General features: G+C 42.1%; 1 protein-coding gene and 1 long non-coding RNA gene across 5 annotated transcripts in view; one reads left to right on the top strand and one right to left on the bottom strand.

Moving 5' to 3' along the window:
* Positions 1 to 25,090, top strand: LOC308190820. Its single transcript, XR_013947505.1, has 2 exons — positions 1 to 1,149; positions 4,805 to 25,090. It is a non-coding gene; the product is annotated as an uncharacterized lncRNA (long non-coding RNA).
* Positions 7,870 to 27,767, bottom strand: part of CDK14 (cyclin dependent kinase 14) — a 348,887-nt gene continuing 328,989 nt past the window's right edge. For 3 of the 4 annotated variants that reach the window (XM_080582560.1, XM_080582563.1, XM_080582562.1), the window contains one exon: positions 22,940 to 27,228. The gene's annotated coding sequence lies outside the window, so the exon portion shown is untranslated. Of the gene's footprint in view, positions 17,153 to 22,939; positions 27,229 to 27,767 lie in introns of those variants that run through there. The other variant, XM_080582561.1, reaches the window with a different exon arrangement.

Below are 27,767 nucleotides of genomic sequence, written 5' to 3'. Positions count from 1 at the left end.
TAGTACTATCATCCATTTCTGGAAAAATGGTCATGGTCCAAACAACCATTCCATCTGCTCTGTATTAAAGCAAGTTTATTAGTCTGAAGTCCTGTAAGTGATGGTTCTGGTCACAAACTAAACCATCCATTAGCTCTGTTGGAAAAAAAAAAGATGACAAAGCCAGGTCTGATGAGCTTGAACTGATCTCCATGGATCAGGCCTAGTTTCAGATGAAGAGAATAATGCTATGGTACAAATAATGGAAACATAACTGTGCAGTACAAATTGTGCAGTACAAATGCTGTATACAGTTAATGCAATTAAAAAGGGAAGCTTGAGACAAAAGCAGTTTAAAAATATTTGCAGATCTGTCAAGTCTTCCTGTGCCCCTGCTCCCAAAGCAACTGGACACATCGCCACCTCAAAATCTCTAATGTATTTGTTCTGAAAGATAAAAGCACTGCTCTGTCTTCATTTTGGAGAGGGAAATCTAAGGCAGAAAGAGATGAAAATGGCCTGTTCAAAGTCAGGTAGGAAGTCTGCGTTAGCAAAGGGAATTTAACCTAAGGCTGGCACACACACTTCTTTTTCCTGAGGCCTATTTTTCCTGCCCAGAAAGCTTTGGAGGGCTGTGAATCACAATTGTTTTAAAGTCCCTGATGGTCCCACACTTCATCCCACTCCCCCCATCCCAACCCCTGCTGCGTGCTGCGGCACTGCCGGGCAGCATGAAGAAGGAGAGCAGTGCACTGCTCCAGCTGAAGGCTTTACACTAAACCTAGTGCCCTCACAGCTGCACCAGTTCCCTTCCCCAGCTCTGGGCTAGCACAGGGGGCTGGTGCCAGCAGAGGGAAGGGGAAGTCATGAGCTGGAAGACGGGAGGGGATGGCTCTGGCCAGCAAGAGCTCCGGCTTTGGTGGTTTCATGAAAGTGGGCGATCATGAAATTGCATCTTGGGCTGCACCTTCAGAAAGGAAATGTAGTCATTAGTTATTCTGAATGGAAAAATAAATAAACCAATCTGGACCAACCACTGAGGTGATAAATATGGGGAGCAATCCCTCTGTTTTTTCTTCCAGTCCTGCAGATGAAAGCAGCAGATTGAGGGGGACCTGGGAGTGGAAAAGGACTGGAGTCACCTTGATGCTGACTGCCCTGAAAAGAGAGGTAACAGGACTGGAGGCCATCATTTATCACCTCTCCCCCGCTGTGTGTGGCAGGGCTCTTTAAAATGGATTTATTTAAAGTCACAGTCTTGGTCTGTAGCCAGGCTATCACCTTAAACTGTATTCTCTCATAGTGGCATGCAAGCTTCTTAATGTATCTTCTCTTATCTTAAAAACAATCAATATGACAGATGGAAGTCCTGACTAAGCATTTTTATGTTCATTTACTTGCTTCGCTGCCAGTTTCCTCACCCTACCTCCCTTGTAGGCTCTAACTAACAAACGTTGCTCTCGGCATGCTGTTGTCGATAGCCATTTAAATACCCACCAGGCTGTGTAGGCAGCACAGACATTGCTGGTTAATAGGGAGGGAAGCCCCAAGGACAGGGCTGTGTAGCCAACCTGCCATCTCCACTGATCCGGGTAGCAGAACACTGCTTTTAAAGTGGCTGTGCCCCTCTGTTGCTGTGAGGGGATAGCTGCTAGACACTGAGGCATGCTGGACCTCACATATTGGCTCAATTTGCATGCCAGATCAGATGTGATACACCTACTGTGACGTGCCCAGTGCCACTAATCACACTATAGAAAAGGTCTCTTTATAGAAGGAGGAGGCCAAGATCAAGCAGTGCAAGAGGAGTCCCAAACTTTGTCCCTTTTTCATTGTGGACAGGAGGTAAAGAGTCCTAAATACTTCTCAACAGACCTAACTAATGACTAATTGTCATACTATGCAGCAAATCCTCCAGGTTAAAAAAAAAAAAAAAAAAAAAAAAGGAAAGAAAGAAAAGAGAAAAGAAATTTGACCAGACAGATGGTCAGCGATGATGATCACCAACATGACAACTCTTCTGTAGGCTGAGATTGTTGTCATCCTCGGAATTCAAATCTGAAATGGATTTTGAAATATTCTCAGTAACTGTACAATAAGAAACTTTTCGAAATGAAATTGCTCAATTAAAATAAAGGCTGAAAAAAACAGCATTTTAATGTTGCTGGTTATTATCTTTGCTACCTTTATTTCTCTATTGGGTGATTTCTTAACTGAAGTCAGTCTGAGAAGACTTCACCAGGATTTGATGTGGAAATTTCATCGTTATGCAGCCTTTAGTGTGTACCCAAACATTTCACCTCCTCTTCGTTTGTCCAGCACATGGGAAGTGGTACTATGGATACTACTGACGGCACATGAAAGCGAGTTTTCTTTCAGTATTTTTGTTGCCTTTAAAAGACTCGTCTCCTGCTTTTTTGTACCTCCCTTGGGCTCAAGAGCCCAAGAGAATTAGTTGATCTTTTAAAAACAAGAAGACAAACCACAGGGAGGGTTATCTACCACAGAGTTTATGATAACAGTCATTTGGCTGAAGTAATAGACATGACGCCTAAAATCAGCAAATGCGCTGTTTTGTGGAGTACCAACCTAATCAATAAATTCTGTATGCATACACAAAGTTTTCGTGATAATTATCTCATTATTCTTGTTTTGTTTTGTTTTTTTTTCTTTAGAAGTTCTGTCTCTTTTCTCAAAGCAGAAAAGAACCAAAGAACTCATAACCTTATACTTATGCTAACAGCATTTGACCCAGGGAACATAATCCGCCTTTACATTTTATCTAGATAAATTCCAGACGTAATTAGTTTTCCCAGACCCAAGTCTTGGCCTGTATTTCTCACAAGAAGATAACCACCCAATAAAAATAAATAAAAATGTCACCCTTCCAAATGCAGAAATTCAGGGAATATCTGACACTGGTCAGAGACCCTTTTCACATTTGCAGAGACAGCCTCGTCTTTCTCAGCTGTGGTCCCCCACCAATTCTGTGCAGCCAGTGTGGCTTCTGCCTCTGAACTAGACATGCGTAGACTTCTCGTGTTGCTGTAGACTAATGACAAGGAAATTGGGTGTGTATTTTAGGCGATTCCCATGCTGTAACCAGACCGACAGTCCTACACAATTATGGTTTATTTCCATGCCATGCTGGAGGATAAGATAGACCTGAGGTTGAAGGTCATAGCACTTAAAGAGTGAAGAAATTTCTCCTGTAGGTGCTTGTTTTAGAATTGGATAAAGCCTCTTTATTGAGGTTTGTTTGTCATTACAAATTTCCCAAGTAAAATATTTTTATTTTTATTTTTATTTTTTTTTAGTCTGGGCATCCACCTACTATCAGTGGATGTCTGCATCCATAGCATCCATAGCCAGGAATATGCCTCCACTTCTGGCCTCTGATCTGAATTGCTTTTGCTCTTCCCTGGCAAGCTGCTGGGCAGGCAGAGCAGTAGGGAACAGGCAGCACCCCGGGTGATAAAATGTCCCGTTTCCATTCTGGTCTGTGGAAAATTTTAAGAGCTTTGATGTCTGAAGGCATATGCACTCCAGCAGAGAGAACTTCACATCTCATCCTCTCCCTAGCCAAGAGTAGATCTTTCCTATTATCTCACAAGCTGCCTGACAACACAACACATATAAAAATTGGAGCTATCACCATATCAGATCATGAAACAGCTTTCCTGAATGTTGTTATTAAGGCAATTCTTAATGAGATAAAAACTAGTAGTTTAATAACTCTCCTTAGAAGGATGCTCAGTGTGCCCAGAATAAGGCTCAATACAATTAATTTGACTAAACAGTTCAGAAGAATTTATCATATTAATGTGAAGAAGTATACTGGAGGAATTACCACATGAATGCTCTAATTGCCTAGATTCCAAAAACACAGAAGTGTATCAGGGCAGACACTAGAATCTACCATTTCCACTGTCGTATGTTTTTGTAATAAAAAGTAGAATTAATCAAATATTCTTCTCTATTTAATTAAAGCAAGCCACAATTTTAGAGATAATAGTCTTGATACTGAGACAGAGAGCGCAGCTCTGTTTGCATGCTCATAGCCAAGAGGCTGCTAGCATTTCCTCCAGGGAGTATGTTCAGGTAGTTTATCACCTTGATGCTGAGCAGGTAAATATGCTCTCTGCAGGGCTGCTCTTTAAATTCATCCAGAAATGGAGGCAGACTTTGTCCTCCCATTTATGCTTTGCCTCCCAGTCCCGCATGAGGACCATGGGGTATCTGAATGGACCTGGGCAGAAGATGTCCCAGTTCTGGCCACTGTGTACCATAGCTGTGCGGTGAGCAAGCCTGAGCTGGCCAGAGCTTCTTCCCATTTGCCTCAGAAAGCCTGTCTGTTCTGCTGCTTTGGGGCAATGTGGCAGTTACTGAGTAAAAGAAGTCAAGAAGGATTAATAAAAACGTGCTTTCACCAAAACAGGCCTTCATGCTAAACCATGGAGATCCATGGAGCAGACCTGATGGCAAGGTTGGCCAGGATGCTTCACTGCACTGCTCGCTGTAACCGAGGCTTTTACAGCTGGCAATGAACGTTGGTGCACATGGGATTGTTTCCAGAAGCTATATCGTGATGTCCTGCGAAGATGGTAATTGGATTTGGGCACCATCTTTGAAGAAATCAGACCTCAAAAAATGAGCATAAATATCGATGTATTGGCCATGCATACAGATGTGATAAGCTGCGCCTTGGTCCAGTAATACTGGTCGTGTGTATTTGTTAAGAAAGCACAAAATAAACTCAGAGCAGTGGCTTGAAGGGTTCCGGTAGCTGTACTATTTGTCATATTGGTCCCACTTATCTTTGCAGAAGAAGAAAAACGAGAAGAACAGTGGCGTAGTGAGATGTGGGACGGCTGCAGGCCCAGGCAGCGCAGTGGCCGAGCTGCTGAAGGCTGTCGGGGCAAGCACCAACAAAGCAGCCAAAACCAGACACGGGAGGCACAGGAGCACAAGGAAGTAGCCGGTGAGCAGCTAGAAGCAATCCCTGTACCAGTTTTAGAGAAAGGAAGATCCTGCAGCTCCAGATAATTACATAAGTTTAGTCTTAGTCACCAGTGGAAAAAATCATCCTGAAGGTAATTATCGACAGATTAAGGCCAGTTTCAGGGGACACAGTGGGTCCGTAACGGTGTGAATTCACAGCAGATGCAAGCTGTCCTGATCAAATTATCGCTCCTGACAACTGATGGGGGGCAGCAATAAAGGCAGATCATATGGAGTTTCAGATAACTGTAATTAATTTCAGATAACTGTGTAATTTCACCACTATAGCTGATGAAATTATGGATCGGTAAGGACAATACATCTAATATTCATATGTTTTTTTTCCAAACTTATTACATCAGGGGCTGAAGGCAGCTCCATTAAATGAGATAATATTGCAAAATGCTGGAGAGTTGTAAGACGATATCAAGTTCATGACTGGATATTGCATTAAATTAAGCTCTGTTTAGTAGTGCAATAATCCCTGAATAGGAGTGAACAGCAATGGCATAGCCTTCCCCACATCTGGAAGGGCACTCTAGAACAGCCAGATAAAGAAAAGGACCATTTACTTATTTTGAGCGATAATTAAAATACCTAAGTTTTCTAAAGACCCAAAATTTATCTGACTGGATATAGAAATAGTCAGGGAAAAGAAGCACCACCATTAAAAACTTTTAATAAAACCACAAATTCAGAAGTTTTGCCAAACAAAGAAGTCAGTGTAGATTCATTATCATATGTATTTAGCACACACACACATGCAATATGCAAATTTGCACAAGAAGAAGAGACAACAGAAAAATCAAATACTCAGAAACTGCAGAAATATGATGTACTTGCCAAGACTCAGACACAAGTCTTTACAGGAGTCTGCTTGTAAGCCAATGCATATTTGAATAATTGAAACGACATCTAATGGAAATTAAATATACACCAAAAAATACGCGTGTGTATTCACCTTTATGACAAAAGTATTAATACAAAGGTACAATATTGAGATTGTCTAGGAAAACATCTTGTCCTAGAAAATGTAAGAGCTTTGTGTTCAAAGGATTTGGAAAATAAACTCCCTTTCTGTGGAGCCCTGCCCCTTGGGATTTGGCATAAGAAAGAAAAGAGAATTTCTAAGAAATATCAGGTTTTCTTTGCTGGCGTATTTTTTACTTTGTTCTGAATGGAAACAACTTGAGCTCAAAAGGTAAATTTCATTGACTGTAGATTTTACTAAGTGTGAGTTTAGCAGAGAAAGCAAAAGAAAGTGAAGGATGTACTAAATATGACTGCATTTTACAACCCCTTTCTTCTTATTCTTTTGATAAGCACTTAACAGAAGACTATTCAGTGAGAGCTGCCAATTCTTATTTTTACCATATGTACAGATCGGGAATGTCAGAGGAAATGTGTATGGCAAATTAGGGTGAACTCTGTGGCCTGAATGTTAAATGAGAGGGCAAATTATGCAGGATTTGTCTACTATTTTACTGCTCTCATTTGTGATTTCTTTGGGCAGGGCACCTTTATAAGACTGTCCTAAAGATATTATCATAATGGAATGTTTTGCATAATGGAAAACAGTCACCTCAGATCTTCTTTTGCATGACAAACCCTTGATTAGAAAAATAATAGGATGGAAATGGAATTTGTATTTGTACAGGCAGGCATCAGAGCCAAGGAGAATGGAAGCTGACCTCAATACACTGGAGAACTGACATAGGCAGATGCAAAACCTCTCTCTCTTTACAGTAAATTTAGCCTAGAAATAGACTGGGAAACAAGCGGGGGTCATATAAAAGCCTTCCTATGGTGAAAAGTTCCTTATTCATGAGGAAAGTATCTGTGATATACAAAAGATATAACACATTTTCAAATGATTCATAGCTGTTTTTATACTGCAAGAATCACATTGCACCACTGTGAAAACAAGAATGTTTTGATATGGAACAAAACTCTAAATGTTTGAAATTTTACAATATATATCTCATTCAACTTTCACAGCTTCAAGTTTTTCGGTTCATTGATGTGCAGTTACAAAACAGAATAGAAATATAATTGCCTAAATCAGCATAGCCAGCCATTTACATGATTAGGAGCTGGATTTTTATTTCAGAATTGCATACAGACATGCTCCTATAGTCATCCGGATTCACACTCACATCTGCATACACATTTGCAGGATCATTGGTGATGCACATGTGTCATAAGACCCATTGTATTCAATTACTGAGTCTTAATAAGAAAGTTTATTTTGCAAGCAGAAGCAAGGAAATAAAATCTCTAACGCATACAATAATTTGCAAGATACTGTACTTTCAGGGAAATTGTAAAATCAAAAGGCAGATTTTGCTAACCATAGTTTTCTTATTAATCTGAGAACATGTGCTTTCGTGTGACTGGAATTAACATGTGTTCAACGTAGAAGTTAACAAAATAATTTCATTACTGTTGACGATCTTGACAGCACAAAACAGTGTTGTTCTCTGCCAAGTTCACACTGTGCATAGGTCTGACATTGATTTTGGTTGATAAGGATTCCAGCACAGCTGGTTTACAGAAGACCCTAACACAACTTCATAAATGTGCATAGCGCAAAAAATGCCATCGTCTGTGATTGGAAGATAGTGGGAGTTGTACATGCTGGGAGAGTGCTGATCACAAATGTGCGCATGCTCACTTCTGCAGTTGTCTTGAACTAAAGTGCATCAGCCAGTCAATACGATATAGGCTGGGAAAAGGACCAGTGTATTGCTCTGAGCCACCTCACCTTAGCCCGATAAAGATAAAATCTTCGCCTGTCTTTGGTTTTCTGATAGCCATGTCCTTCGTGTCTCCCTCGCTGCGATTTTCTGAGATGTTCTTTGTCTGATCCAAAGTCTCCAGAACTGCAGCAAGGATGGGTGTATCCAGCATCTCTCAGATTCAAGCTTATCATTTTTAACTGTAAATATCTGTATGACTACAGTTACATGTGTCAGCTTTGAGATAATGTCATGATTTCATTGTGGTCAAAGATCCTGAAAAAGCAAAGCATGGCTGATCTCTGCACAGTGCCTGTTTATGGTATTATCTTAACAGTAAACTCACAGCTGATTGCAGTTTGGCCCTTATCAGTTTTTCCTGCTAGCAAGAGATAAAATCATTTCAGTTTTCTTAGGAACAGACCCACCTTAAATAAGACACATCTTTACAGACAGCTGAGAGGTAATAGTAACCTTTATTTTTTAGCAAAAGTACCCTTTCAATATAAAAAATGACCCAAAAGTAGCCACAGCAATTAATAAATTTGTATGAACAATGCCTAATGAAATCCAGGAATTCAGCTGTTCAGTGCCTGAAGAAGCGGATTGAATACCTGGGATTAGTACTGCAAATTGCTTCACCTGACTTCAAGTGAGCTGTAAATGGACTGGCTGATTAGAAGACTAAAAAGATAACCCAATTTAATGATCATACATAGCTTGCCTACCAGGATCCCCTACCTGAACAGCGGTGTAGCAACTTTCTTTGAGGAACAGTTTGCAGCGTATCTGAGAATGGATCTCCCATCTTCATTGACAGCAAGAACATGCAAGCTAGACAACCCCCTACCAGCTGTCTGAACCCAGAAGCACATCCACCCGTGCTCCGAAATGCTGCTTAAAGTCATGAATTCACCTTCTCCAAAGTGCTAGCAGCAAGTCCTGTACTGAGACTGCACACTTAATGTATATATTTGTTCCCCACTCTGCTTTCCATTAATCGATTACTGTCTCAAAGCTGCACTTAATCCATCATGACAATAGTTTCATTTGTTAAAAATAAATAAATACATAAATAAATAAATCTGTAAAACGCTCTGAAATAAGAATGCAAGTTTTACTGGCATCTGTTCAGCCCAGCTCAGTGACAAGCCTGCCCCCAGATCACAGCCATAAAGCAAAGCAAAGCCGAACCCTGTAATGACACTGCTTGCAAATGCAGCAGTCAATTTTTGTTTCACTGCTCACTTCCAGTAAGCCGATGCTGGATGCCGTTTAGCCAGCTCCAATTTTGGTGTCTCCTCTATCTGACCCAGTGAAAAAAACAAGCAAATAAACAAATCCCGTAAGGAAGGGCAGGAAGTTGTGAGAGCTGTGACATGGTTATTGTTACTAGGGAAACCACTTCCTTAGTATTCATGTGTTCAGCAGATCTGTCTGGCTGCGTCTCCGAGTCTCAGGCAATGTCATGAAATGAATGGCAACCAGGAAAATAAACCCAAACCAGCACAAAATTACTACAAGTGTCCATGACACTTCAAATGAAAATCTCATTTTGGTAACTCAACCCTAAGCAGAAACATCTCTCTGTAATATGCTTTTTTTTTATCAAGAGTGTGTGTGCTTGGAAGAGGTGTCACTCTTTTCATGGGCTATACTCCACTCCTCTTTTCCACGACATTTATACAATATCTGTGAAAACAGTCAGTACTGACAGGCTAGCATCAAAATCCTAAGCCCAGATACATACATCTTTTCAGTGTTGACCCTAGCTCCAATTACACAAGCAGCTCCTTCACCCAAGCAAAGGAAGGGTAAAGCTGGGAGGGAAAGCTCTTGAGGTGCCTGAAAACCAGGTCCTGGTGTTAGGACTCACCTCTAACAACAGACACAGTTGTATTTTTTGTATCTGCTTTCAGAGATTCAATGACAGGAAACAGGGCTGGAAGGTGTCCTAAGAAATCATCTGTGCTAAGCAGGTTGTAATATATCTAGCTTATACACAGATGCTCACCAGTTCCTTAACCTCAGCGATGGAAGTTCAGCATATCTGGTTTTCAGTAGGAATGCCACAGCTGATAAATTGATTTTGCCTCTCCTCCATCTTGCTGAGCATCACAGATGAGTGATAAAGCCTGAAGAGGGTTACACACACCTTCTCTGACCACCTTCAGCCGCAGGCTGGCAGTTCCTCTGCTAGCTTTGTTGCACAAGCAGCTCAGTGGTATTGCTGTGCCTGCTGGACTCGAGGCACAGGGTGGGTTTGCTCATTCAACAGAGGTCCGGGGCTGGCGCTTAAGAACGTTGTTGTTCCCGAGGATCTCAGGAACCCCAAGCGGAGCCACAACCAGCCATCTCAGCCCGCTCTCACTCTTGCTTTGGAGCAGAATGAATTGCAGCGGGGAGGTAGTGTGCAGCATGGCTGAGTATTTTAAACTTCACTTTGAAAGGGGGACTTTTCTAACCCGACTTTTCAGAAAACAACGCAGAGTCAGAGTTACAGGCAATGCCATGGGAAAGATAGCAGTGCATGGTTTTCCAAAGGAAAAAATGGGGAGAAAAGCAGCAGAGAATGAAGAGAAAATGCCGCCTTCTAGAGTAACCAGATGATCAACAGCTATTTGAGCCTCGCTGCAGCAGTAGGCTCACAAAGGGTAATGTAAAACTCAATCTGTATATTGAGATAAAAGTTAACACAGCAGATGGATAAAGAAGATCCTTTTGACTCTACCAAAGTCATTAATATGGCAGAGATACGTGTATTTAAAAAATAAAAATAAAAAGGAGTTCAAATACAGAAGGGCGACAGCTCATTTTTCTCTCTGTGCACTTGTGTCTTTGCATGCTCTCCAGCCTGATCCTCAGTCTATGGTGTGGTATGGACTTGCCTGATCCACAGAGTGACCATATAAAACAGGCAATAAAGACCACCAGGAAGAGACTTTGCCAATTAGAAATATCCAGTGCAAACCAATAGTAAATAATCTGTTTGTTAAATCACTGATGACACTAAATAAAAAGAAACGTGTGTTACAGCATGTAAAAGCAGAGGAAAGAAAAAAAAGATCATATACACAGATAGAAGCTATTGGAGGAAGGTAACTGATGAATGCAGAGAAACCCTCGCCTGTGTCCTAAATAAAAGATGATCTAATAAATACGAAGAACACATCCAGGTTTCTTGTAACAGCACAGCACTACATTGCACAGGAAGCAGCTTCAACCCTTCAGCCTTCTGGATGTGAAGGACAAGGAGGATATAGCGTTCGGCATGAGCAGCTTTTACAGCAGGGCTAGGCAAGGCACTGAGAAACAGGCGTGCTGTAGTTAGTGTTTGCTATGGCTCCTTCTGGCTGTTATTTTGCCTGGGTTGCTATCTCATGGGGCAGTAAAATGACATTTACCATCCCCTGCCAGGCCCCCCACCTCCAGCACAGGATGTACTTGAGCTGGATACCATTGGGGGCGAGGAGACTACTTGGAGGCAATACTGCGGTGGGCTTGCTTTATTCATGTACCTTTCCTCAGGCATCGGCTGCCAGCTCAGGGGTTCTGGGCTGGAAGGCTTTTGTGGTGAGAATTAAGGCCATTTTGATGAGGCAGGATATGGCCGCGGCACACACTAAGCTCTGCAAGGTGCCAAGTGATCCCAGGACCCACAGCACAGACACGGGGTTGGTCTCCCAAGAGCCCCACGTAGCGGCCGGTGAATGGTTGGGGACATCCATGGGGGCCGAGGTGCCCCAGCTGCAAGTCTCCATGTGGCAAAGGTACCCCTCACAAGGAAGCTGCCACTTCAGTTTCATGGGAGCCTGCAGTCACAGAGGAACAGCTAACAAAAGACGATGACAAAAGGAGGGCCCACATGTGGTGGTTCGGACAAAGAGGCAGCTTGGGGAGTTGAGGCAGAAAACCTGCTCATTTGTCGGATGAGGAGTGCAGGCAGCAGAACTGGAAACACCTCCTGTGGTTCCCTGAAGCTGTAGCTGCTGGAAGAGGGCAGGGGCCAAATCAGCCGCCTCTCTTGTGCTTTGAGATGTGCAGTCTGCAGCACGTTGGGAAAGGAGACAGCCCCGCTCCAGCTGAGCTCACACTTCCCGCAGGAGCTTTAATAAGGAGCCTGATCGGCAGGAGAGAAGGGGAAGGGGAGCCACAGAACAGCCCTGATTTACCTGTAAAAATCCTCCAGTGGGACCTGACATCTCAGCGGGGGTGGAGAGGGCCGTGGTGCAGGTGAAGAGCATGGCTTCATTCTTCACGGCTCAAAATGTGCCCAAGCTCCTGCGCCCACAGCCCTGCACTTCGATGACGACTGCAGCTGCCTTTGGCCCATCTCTACTTTTAGTTTTCTGAAGAGCAGCGCAAACCAGCGAAGAAGTCCAGTAATGGATATCGATGGCTGTTGGCTGCAGTTTGATCACAGGATGGCTTGCCTGTGACAGGCCATGAAGGCAGTCAATGCAGATGATAGCATTTCCAGCCAGGAGCTGCAGAGAAATCAAATCTGCTAAAGAGACATTTATACCGTCCAAGTGAAAACAAAGCAAAGTGGCTGCAGCTTTTAGCAAACTGCTGAGAGATCAATTCTTAATGTTTTCCACAGATTATAGACTGAATGAGATGCCTGCCAGGGACGAACACACATAAGCAACAGTTGCTTGATGGGGATTGTGGAAGGGGAGGACTGAAGCCATATTTCTTTAGCACTCAGGTGTTTATCGTGGAAACCAGTTAGCTGGAAAAGTCGATGCAACCACAAAGCTAGCACATCCACCCATCCCTCTGGAGGAGGCTGCAGCTCCACGACTGAAGTTATATTAGATTCTCCCAAAGCAGAATACGAGGAGGATGAAATAACAGCAGAGCTCAAGCTAGAGCTGAGCGTGGGGTGTATAAGGAATCACTTAGTCACAGAAAAATGCACACACTTGTATTGTCAAGGCAAATTTAGCCAATAGTTTCACCTGAAATAAAATGTTGAAGGGAGTTTGTTGGTGGTTTTGCAATATTTTTTATTACTTTGACATTTCAGGCAAGACTTACAAGCTGACTTGAAAAAAATTTCTGAAACAATAGATTATGGGAAAAGAGCATCCTTATGCCATGCCAAGTGAATTAGGTGATACTGGAGGCAACCAACCACTCCTCTTTCATTCAGTTGAAAGATAGGTCTTAAAATCATGGGCCTCCTACCAGTTCCTCAGTGACACTGAGTGGGACACCTTCAATTTTTTTCCCTTTGAAGATGCTTGGAAGCAGACTGGAAAATTCAGATGCATGTACCATACACATGACGATAGCATAATCCTCTCCTGTTTTCTTGCTCAGTGAATATTCAGGTTGGACAATTCAGCATTCAGGAGAGATGCTCCTCCCTTATCCACTCTGGCTGCCGTAGGGGATTTTCTCCACCCCAAGTACCAAAGCCTTCAAGTGGTCAGGGGCTCCGGGGTACACACCGTATCTCAGAGAAGGGGAAGTGGGGCTGGGCTGGTGGCAGAGCAGGGATGCGATGGGCAATGCTGTCACTGCACCTTGCCATGTTTCTTGTCCTGCCCTGTGGTGTACAAATTGCCCGGCAGCCTCAGACCCAGCAGAACCACAATCTCAGGCAATGTTGACAGCAGTTTCATTTGATCTGCCTGTGAGGCACGGTTTGGGCAGCTAGCCCTACAACTTGGCATTTAGGATATTTTTGTGAGAGGAAAACCTGGGGATTGCAGAGCAGTTGGAGTCTCCCACATAAATAGTGGAAGTTTCCACTGTTGGGTGCCAAGGGGGATCTCCTCTCAGTTTTGTGAACACTGTAGCAGTTACCCTGCATGAGTTTATTTCCACATTGCTTTCATGTTCTTTAGAAATGCCCGAAATCGGTATGAAATGTTTTATTCAACCTGAAACAAAACTTCTCCCACTTGCCATGCAGTCTCAAAAATTCTGGTTTCATGTCAATCCAAAATGTTTTATCCAGATTTATTTATTTATTTATTTTTAAATTGCCAGCACAGCTTTCTTCCACATAGGATCATTCATTCATTCATGCAGCTCTAGTTAAAATAAATATCACTAGTGCATTGCTTAGAACATTAGCTTGGATGCTCGACTTTCTAGGTCTGAAAGCCTTACAAAAAACACAGCAGATTGATTTCTCATGCTGGAGCACACACACATATCCATTCTGCCTTGTACTGCCATGTGACACCAAAAGCAAAGGTAGATTTGGAAAATGTAGGCCTGAGAGCAGAAAGTCTTCCAGAATGAACCAAGTTCTTTGAGCTCAGCAGCATCAGTGTGTGTTATTATCAGCTTGTCCTTTCTCTGCAGACAAGGAAAGAAAGGTCTGTGGGCTGTGTATTCTCCTTGGATGGGCACTGAGCACCTTCTATCTACAGCATCTGCCTAAAATTCATTTTATGACAAATTCAAATGAATTGTGTGTTTCTGCTGCTGCCCAGAGCAAATGGCCATACTTATCAAAGAAACCCTCTCCACAGTAAAAACTGCCCCAAAGGGCCAAATTCTAATCTCAGTGAATTAAAGTCCTATTTCAGTAGGATCAGAATTGGCCAAAATTAATGAACGTCATCTGTCGCAGAATCCCGTGGTGGCTGGACTGGAGATGGAGTGAGACAGCACATTTGCCCACTCATCTTTACACCGAAATGGAGGATTCAGCAAACTGAGCAGAGGTGTGCCACTGGAGGCCACAGCAGACCTGACTACTTTCCTCCTTACACCAGATGAAATCAATTTTTTCCATTTATCACCAAGCTCAATCACTTACCTTGATGATAAGTTTAAAGGTGATGATTCCCTGAAAGTTTGGAACTGATGGCATACAGAGTTTGCAGGATCCCATGTCATGGGTGACCAGAACTGAGCTCGGGCGTGAGTGTCTTCAGAGCAGGATTCTCAAGGACAAGCTTCACACTATGGCTGCCACTACAAAGGTTCCTTGGTAGGAGCACAAAGTAGCCCTGGTGCATCTGGAAACCCCCTTCTTTTTCTTTGCACAATTTATTAAAACATAAATTATGCAGACAATATAAAGATATAGGAAAATATGTGTGCATAATTGTCTAATTCCCCAGTGTTACCCACATAATCAAAGGAAAATCACTATGGACTTTGTACACAGCCATGTAGGAATACGTTGCTGCTTCCTTATGAATGAAGCACGTGATGGAGCAAGTAGCCATACACAGGTAAAGTAGACTGTTTATAAAGATAAAATAAATAGATGGCATCTTCTCTGTAGCAAAATGAGAGTATCCAGATCTTCCTACTTTCACAATTGTTGTTCAACATTATACTTAAGAGCAGTATTACACTAAAAAGCACCTAATTTCACTTCATCTGATTTAAAATGCATCGTGGTGCATCTGAGCTACTGTCTAATCCTTTTGTTTGAGATGTTCTACATTAGTGAGCCACTTTTGATTCATGTGCTAACAATCCCCCTTAAGGCAGGTAATTCACAATGATGTTCACGATGTGCAAAGTGGTGCTCTGGTTCCCACAGAAAAAAGTCAGTAAACTTTAAATCCCAGAGAGCCTAAACTTATTTTGCATAAATTGCCCGCATCAGGAGGGGAGCTGAAATCTGTTTGTATGCATGTCCTGTATCAACTTAGAATTCAAATATTTTTTTAGAACAGTGGGAATGCTGATTAGAGACAATCACAGTAGAAAGCAAAGGTTGCAACCAATTGTGAGTACAAACAAAAGAGAATGTGAATTACCTCACTTTAACCTTTATCCAGCCAGCCACATCCTACTGCAATATATTTTGAATTAAAGATTTCTTAGAGGAACAAGAACTAACAGAATGTAAATATATTTTTATTAAATATTATTCTTCTGCAGGTGACTTTTTTTTCTTTCTTGCTACAGTAGATGTAATTTAATTCTGCAGAAAGAACAGGTTTTAAACCTAAAACCCTTGATTTTTCCAACTGCAAATTGGACCTTCATGCTATTGGGAACTAAAATTTCAATCTTTCCACTATTATGCATGGTATGTCCTTAAAACTTCTTGAGCTAACTCTAATGATTTAATACTGGACATAGGTAAGTGTTCCACTTCCTTTTTTTCTGAACTGTGTTGCTTAGACAATCACATTTCTTTTCCTCAGCAATACATGTAGCAGTGTTCATAACAGAAAAAAAACATGTCATCACATAAAGGTAAAAAGATGACCATGAAACAATACTACCAGTAACGTCTGCAAATATGCTTAAACAGGACAAAATGTAAATTTTATCACCAGTAATACATGTAGCCATTGCAACCTCTTACATAATTAACAAATTATAAGGCTATCAAGTGTTACTTCCCGCTTGCATAAGCCATTGACATTCACAAAGCGAAATCTAGCCTCAAGCTCCAATTTGTTTTTAAACTGAAGTGTCTATCTGAGCACATCATATGAGATAAAGTCCTAATGCTACAGAAATCAACGCAAAAAAAAAATAAAAAATTCAAGATTGCCAGGATTCCAACTGATTTCAAACTTGATTAAAAACACACCTCTCCTGCATGAGTGGTAATATGCCTTATTAAGTCATTATTTTCTTTAGAAAGCATATATCCTATTTGTAGTCTGAAGTTACTTAGTGTCTCCTACAGACAGTGAAGTCTGTATCTTCTTTTGTTAGGTTACATTGCTAATGATGATCAGTAATTCATTCTTTCATGGGGAAATGTTTTCTAGATACACTTAATTATGAACTAACAGCAAAAGTATGGAAGTGTTTGTGGACCTGAAATACTGTGTCAAAACTGTGAAATATTGAAATATTTGGGGATAGTAGTTTGGCCAGTTTCACGTCCAACAACAAGTCCATGGTGTCTGAAATCAAAATAGTCGTACTAATTTCCAGCATCTGCACTGCCTTGTGGCTGCACACACTGGAAAATCATGTTGGCTCCCAGATGTATGGCAAAGAGAAGAGAAACCCTGAGGTCTCCAGCCCCACAGTCATTCAGCTGGAGATGGCACAGAGCTGAGAAACTTCAGCTCCTGGCAATCCACAGGTGAAGGGAGTTAATTGAAAGACAAGTATTTCTCTCCTGATAAATCAGGGTTTTTCAAAGATATTGAATAACGTTGTGTTGGGGAAAACTTCCAACCAACTCTAATTAGACAGTGCAAATTAAGTTAAGGAAAGCAATTTAATTGAAAGAAGGTGCAAGGAGATTTGGGAGATTTGGGGAAGTGCTGAGGGACACCTCAAAAGAAAAAAAACATGCACGCAGCTACAACACTGATTTTTCTGTTGGGACACAGCAGTACTGGGGGGCAAGTCAGAAAAATAACCAGTGCGAATTTCATTTTTTACCTGCATCGCATCCTGTAGCTAGGGGTGTTGCAGGCTGATCCCTCGTCTGTTAATCACTTGTTTAGAAGACTGCTACTAGAGAACACAGAAGGCTGTAGGGGGGAGAGTAAACCAGGTAGAGACTGAGGATCACATGAGAAGAGAGATTAAACGGCATCTTTTCCTTCTATCTTTGTAGTAAATGTCCAAGTTGAAAAAAAAAAAAAATAAAATAAAAAAGCCCACCTAAGGCCATTCCTCTAACTCAGGCTCCAGAAATACATTTAAAATAACTTGGTTGCAATTTGTTTTTTTCTCTGTATGGAAGAAAATAATAAAAGAACCGCGTCTCAGGCACGTGTAGCTTTGATACTGTGTTTTATGGATAGCATGACGTCCAACTCGAGTTTCAGGTGTTCACACACAAGCACAAATGCCTGTTATTGCACCAGCTGTTCCATGGATGTATTTGAATACATGTTATGGATCTGAGGCAATATCATAAACATGACTGAAGGTGCTCAAATTTATGGGCGTTGCATGCGAGCTGCTGGGTCGTAGCAAAGTGCCTTCAAACATGTGTTGAGCTGGTGGAAACCCTGGTCTCGCTCATGGGTAACAGTTTTTGGATGGAAAAGAGGAAAGGTTTTTTTGGGGGGGGAGGGGGCGAAGTCCCCTGTGGCTCTTAGCACAAGCAACTTGCTGCCAGCTTGCACCTGCAGAACCTCCCTGCCATACTGTATGCATTTCAAAGACACACTTTCGGGACAAGTTAGATGTGAGGAGCACAAGGAATGGGGGCTGTCTGAGCATACGAAACCCTGTGTCTGCTCTGCCCCACACTGCCACGCAGGTCTAAGCATGCCTGGAGCCGCAGCTGAGGCAAAAAGGGCCCACATTCACAGAGGGATTCTGTAAAATGTTCCAAAAAATGTCAGTGAACATTTTTTGCAGGTGTGATGGGAGTGGGTGGGCCGGTTCTCCCATCGGGGCCCCCTCTGAGCTGGGCAGGCTGCGGCTGCTTGCCGGGCCTGGGCTGCGGCCCAGCTGACAGACAAACGAGCAGGGTCTTGGTGTTGCTAGTAACGGTATCTTCTGGCACAGCAGACTTTCCAGTCAGAGGTGCCATTTTCTGTGGGATAGCCCCTGAACGTCGCTTCAGTTTAAGGTTCCTTCTTCTCGGTGGGCCTCCTTCATGCCTTGTGTGCAACATTTCTGTGGCCTTCCCACCGTGACGCCGAGCCTGCGCCACTGGGCCTGAGCCAGCAGGGCTGCTGAGAAATGGCTGTTTGTTCAAAACAGGGCACCTGAAGTGATGTTCAGCAAGCCCAGCAAATGTAAATGTGCTCCTTGTTTGTTACTGGCACATTCTTGTACCAGACAGATTCCTGCAGTCAAAATATTTTGGTGAGAAGCGAGTGCAGCCAGCCAGTTTTACAGATGTAGGATTTCACTGAGCTCAATTTTTTGAAGGGCACTGCAGGCTTCTCTTCATAAAGTTACTTTATACCTGGTACGTTCATATCAGGCAGATAGGATGAGAGGAAACAGAAGTGAACAAATGATGCGCTGTGTCACAGAGGTTGTAGTTTGATTTATGCACAGTAACAAACACCACACTAATAAGTAGCAGCTGAGAGTCCTGATGGCAGGAGGCAAAGCCGGCTTTAACTCCAATTTGTCATCAGTCCTCCAGTAAGAGGCTTGTGTCATTTCCAGACTCTGGCTCCTTTCTTTCCCTTGTTAAGTTGGTGTCTCCTCCAACCCACGTGGCACTGCCGCTTCCCGCAGAACGGGTGCTTTTCACCAGCCTCCTCTCCCCAAAACCAGGTATTTTCACATTTTTTTATTTCTGCAGTGCTGGCACAGGAAACCAAGCTGACTAAATATTGCAGGAACACACTGAAGTGTTCAGAGCTCTGTATTATTACCGAAGGTGAGTGTATAGCACGCTTCCTCATATTTAGGGACTTGTAAGGGCTCATCCAAAAACCTCTTAGATTCTTCCCTTTCCTTTGATCAATTGGTTGTCCTAAATCTAAATTACAGTTTCCTTGGGAAAAGGGCTTGGAAGGATATTTAAATGTCCCGTACTCATGTGGAGGTCAGAAAAGCGCAGCCCAGTTAACAAACAGGAGGGTGAACACTTAGTTGATTTCCAAAACAAGAAAACCTTCCTGTGACCTAAGGACTACCATGTTCATGGCCCTGTCCCCAGACAGCACACACATCTCTGTCTAGTGCCCTCTCTCCTGCTTCCTCCACCTCCAGTCCTGCTGCACTGACAGATGTTGTGTTTGAGCAGAGATCAAAAAAAGCAGCTGGAGCTGAGGTGCAGCAAAGGGCCAGGCTGCTGCATGCTGCCAAACAGAGCTCACTCATGGCTGTCTCTGAGCTGGCAGAGGAGTGAGATACCTGTGACTTCTAATGGAGTTGCTCCAAAATTACGGGTTCCTGCTACTCTGGATTAGTCATTCCACATGCACGTGTGCAAGCTAAATAACAGCCAGTAGTAAAAACACTGACATTTCCAGATGCACGCGGGCATTTCTAGAAAGGACATTGTTGATGTGGGAGAGCAGAAGTGCAGTTCTTCCATGATTCATATCTCCACCAAAGAGGCAGTAAGTAGTATTCCAAAATGTGCTGGGCTGCTCTCCGAGGGCTCAGTAGATAGACAAGCACTTGTGGCAGCCAGCAATGTACATAAAAAGGGCATGTTAGGGCTATAGTACTTTGCATGTATTGAATGTAATGGGCCAGAACAGCATGCTGGGAGAGAAGTATATATAAAATGTTAACCATCTATATGAAAGGGGTCATTTCTATTAAAAAAAAACCCAAAAAACAAAAAACAAGAAACAAAAAAAACAGAAACCTCAAAAGCAGAAGCATCAATTTTACTTTACTGTCTGTATTGTGTGCATATAGAAGGGCACCTGAAACAGCCTCTGAAGAGTTTGACAGTTTTATCTGTCTCCTGATGCACGCAAGTGGCAGCCCACATTTATAGTGTTTCCCAGGGAAGCTGACATGGTGGTACATGCAATGTCTCCCGCTCCCCACTGACATGATGCTGATCATTTGGTCAATGAATACCTCTTAGCAGTTGACCACAACATATTGTCATGTAGTAACATATTGGTATCTTTCCATCTGTCTATACTTGTTTTAAACACAGAAGTTTTACACTTTTCTTCTGTGATAAACCATTCCAGAAAAGTATCTTGAATGCTCAGTCTTCACTAAACAACACTAGATAAAGTACTCTGTTGGCTGTTTGTGCCCAAGAAAAGCTTTGAAAATAGAGAGCTGAATCTGGGCCTTGTTTTTCTTTTTTTTTTTTTTTTTCCCTTCCACAAAATGTGTATCTTTCTATCTTCACGGTATATCCCAGGGCTGTGTGTATAGCTCATTTCATTAATGTATGAATATCTCTGAGCTCCTCAGGTGGAAGCTGGGGGCAAACTATTATAATTAGCTGGATTGTAAGTTGCACACCTACCCTTTTGATGGTAAAGTAAATCTACGCTGCAGTCCTAATTCCAGTTGAAAGGTGAGGCTGAAATGTTTCTATGATATCATAAATCTCCTTAGGCTTCAAGACTTTACTAGGGTGTATAACACTGCAACGTTTTGTTGCATAGCTCTTAAAGCTGTTATGTCTTTATGTGAATCACCATATTGATCCTTGGAAAATTATTTTAAAAATACATTTGATTTTAGTTTAGCAGTTCTTTCCAGGCAGAGCATCCCCAGCAATCACTACCAGGCCCTCTGGGAAACAGGAGAAAAGGAAAAGAAAGGAACATTTTTTGGAATCACTTTCTCTCGCCCAACTCAGTACCAGCCAGCGCAGGCAATAACGAAGGGGCTGCAGGGCTGCTCTCCGCTATTATTGTGCCTGGCTCGCTCTCAGCATGACTCACTGCAGACAATATGTAGCACCACTCGCAAGGGGAATGAACAGTAAATACTTGGCCCTGGATTTTTTTTTAATCTCCTCAGTTTTTTTTTTTTTTTTTCTCTGATTTGTATCCCTTTATCCTCGCCCATGTGCTATATAAGCTGCTCAAATCTAATGTCCATAACACCACCCCCCACTGGTAGCAGCAAGTCCTTCCGCTGCTGTAGGGTTTACTTTGCAAAGGTTTACAAGGAAAGGCATTATTTAGAAACTGTATGTGTTAACCTAGTGGCACAAGGTTGCTCCAGCACCTTCCCCCTTGTTTTTTTTTTTTTTTCTTTTCTCGGGGGAGGGGTGGCTGCTCTTGTAGCAAGTGCATCTCTTGCTTTGCAGCAGCAGCCAGGCTTGCTTAGAAAGAAAGCCTTGGGGCTAAAAAGGCTAGGAGTGCAGCCAAGGGGGTCAGGAGACGGTTTTAATGATTAGACTACATAATCAGCAGCTCACTCTGAGTATGCTTCCTGGTACCCGGTGCTCAAACACACAAACCTTTAAAGTAATAATTCTCGGTCCTCATTTGTATCGGAGAGATTTGTAGGTTAAAGTTGCCACACAGGTAGTGCATCAGGAATGCCTAACAAATCTGTTACCCACCTGAAACACAAACCTTTCATCTAGGCTATGAAAAGGCAACACCTTTCCGAATTTGACCTGGCCAGTGAGAACTGGGGGCAAACTAGAAAGTATGAACATGCCTGCGTTTCCTTGTTTTCTTTTTGCGCAATGCCTCTGGGGTGCAGCTGGTGTCATTTTGTGGAACCTTTCCGTATTTAACAATGGGAATTAACCTCTTCAAGAGTTTTGCCATCAGAGCTGGGCCACAACATGATTCTATCAGATAAAGCCCAGGACACTGCAGTCCTATGATCAAACTATATTGTGCTAGCTCTAAAAAAGACCATTTTATCTTAAATTACTCCTAGATGGACAGAGCCAAGACCAGAATTTAGGTCCTCCATTATCCATATTTGAGGTTAGTGGCTTCCCCATCAGCCTAGGCAGTACAAGCACTTGCTCTCCAGCCATCTCCCATCCCAGCACAAAGTGATGTTTAAACCAACAGATTCCTACAGGCTTCTGCATTTGCTAAAATAGCATATTCTGACATTTCAGTCAAATATTCTAATCAAATCTGTGCAAGCTGCATTGATTTAACTTGCATCGTCTAAAAATAGGTCTTAACAAGATGTTGGTACCCAAAAGCTAGAAGCAATGGAAAGGAAGGAAAAATACTAAAGGTGCGTATTGATTACATTCACTGTAAGTGAGCACTTGCCTATCCAATGCTGCAATGCACAAATAAATAAATTCCTGGTTAACAACCCAAGCAGCACATACTTACTGAGATAAATAACCGAGTACGAACAGGTGCAAATCCAGCTCCCACATCAAAGTTGTGAAAAATGCAGAGCATGTGCTTTACATAATTTTCCACCAGAATTATCAGGTCTTTATTTCAAAAGAAATTGCAATAAGCCAGAGTTTATTCTCCATACAATGATATATTTAAATCAGGCCTTTCTTTTTTTTTTTTTATCAGTAAACTGGCCCTTCTACCACTTCAGTTAAATCCCAGTGTGTTGTAAAGAGGTCCATTGTCACACATACATATAACAAATGGAAAGAGACACCAAATAATGTACTTACTAACTAGTACAGACAGAAACACACTGCACTAAAAACCTTGCCCAGTGTAGCCAGCAACTGCCTTGTAGTTTTGATTGAGCTCATGTGTTTGGCTGATTCAATGCCTAATCTTTTCAACTAATTACTGCCTAAGTGCTTGCTTGCTTCTAAGTATTTTTCATTCCATAAAAATCTGTTGTTTACAAACATTTCCTCATTCATTTTCTGGAGAACAAACAAATAAAAGAAAGGCTTTATTCCCCGATTTAGGGATTTTATGTGGTCTAGATCACATATATGAGGGAGAAGAGAGATTCTGCTACACTTTATTCAATATGATGTTACAAGAAAACAACGGTTACAGCTGACAAACCATTACATCTTTCATAATACAGACAAATTACAAGGTGTAACAAATAATGCAACATTTATTTTACTGTACTGCTTACTATGCTGTTCTTCTGAAGTATATATATATATATATATATATTTAATTACATTAACATTGTTTTCATGTACCAGCCCTCCCCTTTTTATTTGTTAAAAAAAGAACACCTCCTAGTGCACCATACAAAAATCCACGTGGAAGCTGGCAAGCTGGGATTCTGTATGCAGCACCATTGAAATGCATCTGGGGGGATGGGAATTTTTAGTGCATCCTTTACTTTTAGATTTTTTTGCTTATGTGAAAAATGCAAGGCAGTAACATACGGTCACTCCACCTAAATGCTGGTAGGGGAGAGTATTGTTATGCTCAGTAATGCAACAGAATTCTATTTATATGGGGCGTCAGTATTTTGCTCCCCCGTCTGTACAGCCTAAACATTTTATATAACAAAGATTACAAAACCCAATAGTATTCACAGATGAGTATTTTGTGTGTGAGCATACCAGAGCACTGACTACACATTCAATTGCGTGCACTGACACAGAGTACACAGGCGTGGATGTCACCCACCAGCCCACAGGGCATTTATCACCGTAGCTTCTTTCCACAGGTGCCTGAAGTCCAGAACCCCTGCACAACAATGACAAAATGAAAACCCCAGTGCCTCTGTCTACTGCAGATTGAATTTTCAGTGTTGCATGTACTGACGTTATCCTAAAACATGGTTCTGTTTAAAAACGATAGTGAGAAACGAAAGGACCCAACCGACCCGGGACACCACACAAGAATGTAGTGTTGGCAGCACTGGTGTGTCCTGACTGGTGCTGTGCCTGCTGGGTGTGGGTTAGAGCTGCTCTGAGCCCAGCATGAGAGGGGACAAAGCCATCTCCAGATAGCTGGCTTTAAAGTCAGGTTCTGTGAACCTGGACTCATAAGGACCCTCCGTACCATGCAGACCATCTCTGTCACCATCTTCCCTCCCCAGTCACCTAACATCAGGTATCATACGCTGTTAGAATGTGCCTCCCACTTCTATCTGCCTACTGCACCTGCTGCCCTGTGGCTGCTCTCCCCTCTGGCAGCTAAGCCACATCCTCTCAGCATCATCAGGAAGGATCTCCCGGGGCTCAGCCAAGTGGTGAGCCAAAAAAAGTCACACTGCTGCCAGCTATCAACTCCAAGCGAGTCCCGCAGTCTCTCAAGGACTGGGCTGCACAGACTACTGGTCATTTAAACCAACTTTTGACTATTGATGGCATGAAGCTCTGCATTCCCAGCACCTGCAGCATGTGTGGAAGACCAGGCTAATTTTTCTTGTCCCTTTGAAGATTCTGCAGGGAACCGGTTTGGGAAGGATGTGAGAAAAAGAGAGTAACACTACTGATATTCCCTGAAGCTGTACCAAGAGCATTGATGGGATTTAAGAAGTCCATTCATCAGCACTGAGAAGAGCTATGGGGAGAGCCTCACTTCTGCGAGATGCTGGAGAGATGGGCTAGTTGTCGGGGAATCCTAACCGATGGGTGTCAAATCAGGTTACTGATGCTGGTAGGGGCTCTACTGGAAAGAGAAAAGGGGTAATAAGGCTGTACAGTCAGTTCCCTGGCCAAAGGAGCTTCCATTTTCTCAAAGCGATAAAAAATTTAAAATTTGAGGTTTCCCAGAAGATTGGATGATCCAGGAAAAGAACGTGCAGCACTCATGCGAATGGCACCAGCTGGCTGAGCCCAGGTGCCCTTGGTGCAGGAACACCCCCAAGACTCAGCGCCTCCGCAGGTGACAGCAAACCCAAGTCACCACAGGGAATCAGAACAACCCGAAAGGAGGAGCATAAGTAATCCCAGCCATCCCTTAATTGATCTGCAGCTGAAATAACCCCACTAGTGCTGAAAATCAAGTTACTATTTAGGAACCTAGGTATTTATGCACTTTCCTTCGGGCAACTGAGTTTGAAGATGCGTGGATGAACTTTAATTATTTCAGCGGTTGCTTAAAAGTGGGAATGGGGCAGAGAAGATAATCTCACACGCACGTGTGTGTACACACACACACACACACGCACACACACATACATACCTTAAGCAAATACTCCATGATTCACTATGGATAGCAATGTGCTAGGCTTGTGGGAACAGTTAGGGAATTACTCTCTATATTAAACCTTCAGATGTTTAGTTGAGCAGCATAATTGCTTGCCTCCCAATTTAAGCTGCCAAGTAGATGTGTCTATGAAACTACCCTTATACTCCTAATTGAAATCTTTGTTACATTTTCAAAAATTCTTCAGATTTTTGCAGCAAGTTTTTTTTTTCTAAAAATAGCTAATTTTAGTCATCAAACTGCACACAATTTAAGTAGCAAAGATAATGTATAAAAGACTTTTCTCTTACAAAAAAAAGCAACATGAAACCCAAACAAACCACGTCTAAGGCAGTTTCAGTGTGTGATAAAGTCAAAAGTTCACTGGTCACTTTTTTCCCCCCTCATAAACGCAGGAGAAAAATTGTAGTAACTTCTAAATAGGATTGTGACTGAAAGTGGCTTTCAGATGGCTTTTACCAGATCCTGAAACAGAGATGTCATTGGGGAAAATTGTGTTTTAATGGCTGTGCAAATATTGAGAATATTTCCACGGTTCAACTCTTTGAAAGTGTAGCCTCATATCCTAGTTCATTAAGAGGCCTTTCGTAGCTACTTGAGCATTCAAGGATTTGCCTTATTGGGTGTTCTTTTCTTATTAAACACCGCTGGAGTTTAATAAGATGGCAGTAGCACAAATCCTTTTCCCCTCCTTTTAAACACTGAAAGCTAACCAAAGTGTTACTGCATTTCTTAAAAATGTAATTCAATGCACCCAGCAAGCAAAGGATGTCAAATTTATGTGTAGAATAATATTGCCTAGCAAGCGGTTCTGTCCGAGCAGGAGCATAACTCAGCAGTGGTTTTTGCACCATACCCTGCTCTTTCTGAATGCAAAGCATTGTATTATGATCAGGGCAGGTTTATTCCACCCTTGAACACAATGTTCTCCCCAAACACAATGTAGCAGGGGCTTCCTTTTCTAAAATCACACAACTTTGTTTCTTGCAAAGTTTGCATTTGAATGATTCATTCAGAAAAGCGATCTAAAGACACGTCATCTGGCAGTGCCTTCCAATCAGATCAGGATACCTATAGAAAATAACTTGAAAGGTGCTTTGGTGTGGAACAGCAAACAGCTTGGGATAAGGAAAATTCTCCATTTCACTCTGTAAGCAGCAACATAACACAGCTGGATTTAATGGCTCATTAAACAAAAGTTTCTCTGTACCTTAGTATCTGCCTTGAATTAAACGGAACAGTTTCAGCATCTCTGTTTTCTTTTCAAGAAAACTTTCTGAAAGGTAAATAACGTGAGGAAAAACAGAGATGTTAGCCAAGACCCAACAAAGAAAGAAATACGCATAATGGGAGTAAAACCTTAAAGAATTTGTCTTGTATCTGTCAGCTGAGTACATCTCATCATTTTTTGCTTTGTCCTTCTCACAGGCCTATTTTGAAAACTGGCATGCTACATAGCCTAAGCAGAGTAACCAAATTCAGAGTACTGAAATAAACATGCAATTATTGCCATGTTTTTAATATGGATATAAATGGTCTGAGGAGATAATGAAAAAAAGAAATAACCCAACAACACTTCGGGAATAGTGGCAAGGTGCTGTAATTGTCAGCCGATCAGACAAGTTGGGCTTGCTCTGGCAGAAATTGTCTTCCCATTGGTTGCAAAATGTGCACAACTCTCAAAGAAAACACACAGTCCTTTATGCCACCATTGGTTTTTTTTGTACAGTCATTACTGAAGAAGTGTGAACACCAAATGTGTTGTCTTAATGTATTTAAGACTTTGCTGGTGAAAGCATAAAAATCCTTACAAAGATGCAGCACTGCAGTGGAAAATCAAACAAAATCAAACACAAAAGACTGAAAGAGTACATGCCATGTATCAGTAAGCAAAAGCTTAATCTTCACATAGTTCTCTGAAATCACAAGGTATCCAAACACGTGCAAGGTTTTAAATAAATTGCAGGGAAAAACAGGGTCTTGCCAGCTTCAATTTTCTTTTGAATGAAATCCACCACAGAGAAAGAAAGGAAACAGGCCATGGTTCCTTCCTGGTGTCGGCCTCCTCATTAGGTTTTTTGTTTCCCTCCTCCAAACTGGTAAATTTAATCCTGTAAGGAAACAATATACATTATAATAAGCTTCACGACTTGCATTTTTAAATGATTTTTTTACTTGGTAAATAATAGGTTAGTCTAAAGCCAGTTATGAAGACACCAGCTCAGAGCAAAGGACAGACATCCAAAGCACTTTCAGAGCTGGTACCTCAAGCAAATGAGCTTAGAACACCAATGTTTGCAGGGTGGTTGCCTAAATGGGATGTATTAATCCATATTCATATATATCTGCCCCAAGTGCTAATCTTCAGAGGTGCCATCAGCATTCACATTCTCCATGGAAATTACAGGCGGCTATAAATAGACAGCTGGCTCTGCTAAAGGTGGTCACACCCCACGGATGCAAAGGAAGGTTGCTAAATGCTGGCACGGCTTCAGGAGTTTATGAGCTCTTTTTGCCCCTTTTCTTTCAGAGTCCCCAGTGATTGCCTTCCCAGCAGTGCTTGTGACCAGTTTATGAAAAGGTTTCCTCAGCTTTGCTTCCCAAGAGTTATTTGAGGTACCTTGAGGTGTCACAGACATTTTTGTAAACA

Source organism: Anser brachyrhynchus (genome assembly GCF_964034855.1).
Source record: "Anser brachyrhynchus genome assembly, chromosome: 2".
NCBI classification, from domain to species: Eukaryota; Metazoa; Chordata; class Aves; order Anseriformes; family Anatidae; genus Anser; species Anser brachyrhynchus.
This window is presented reverse-complemented; position numbering and strand designations above follow the sequence as displayed.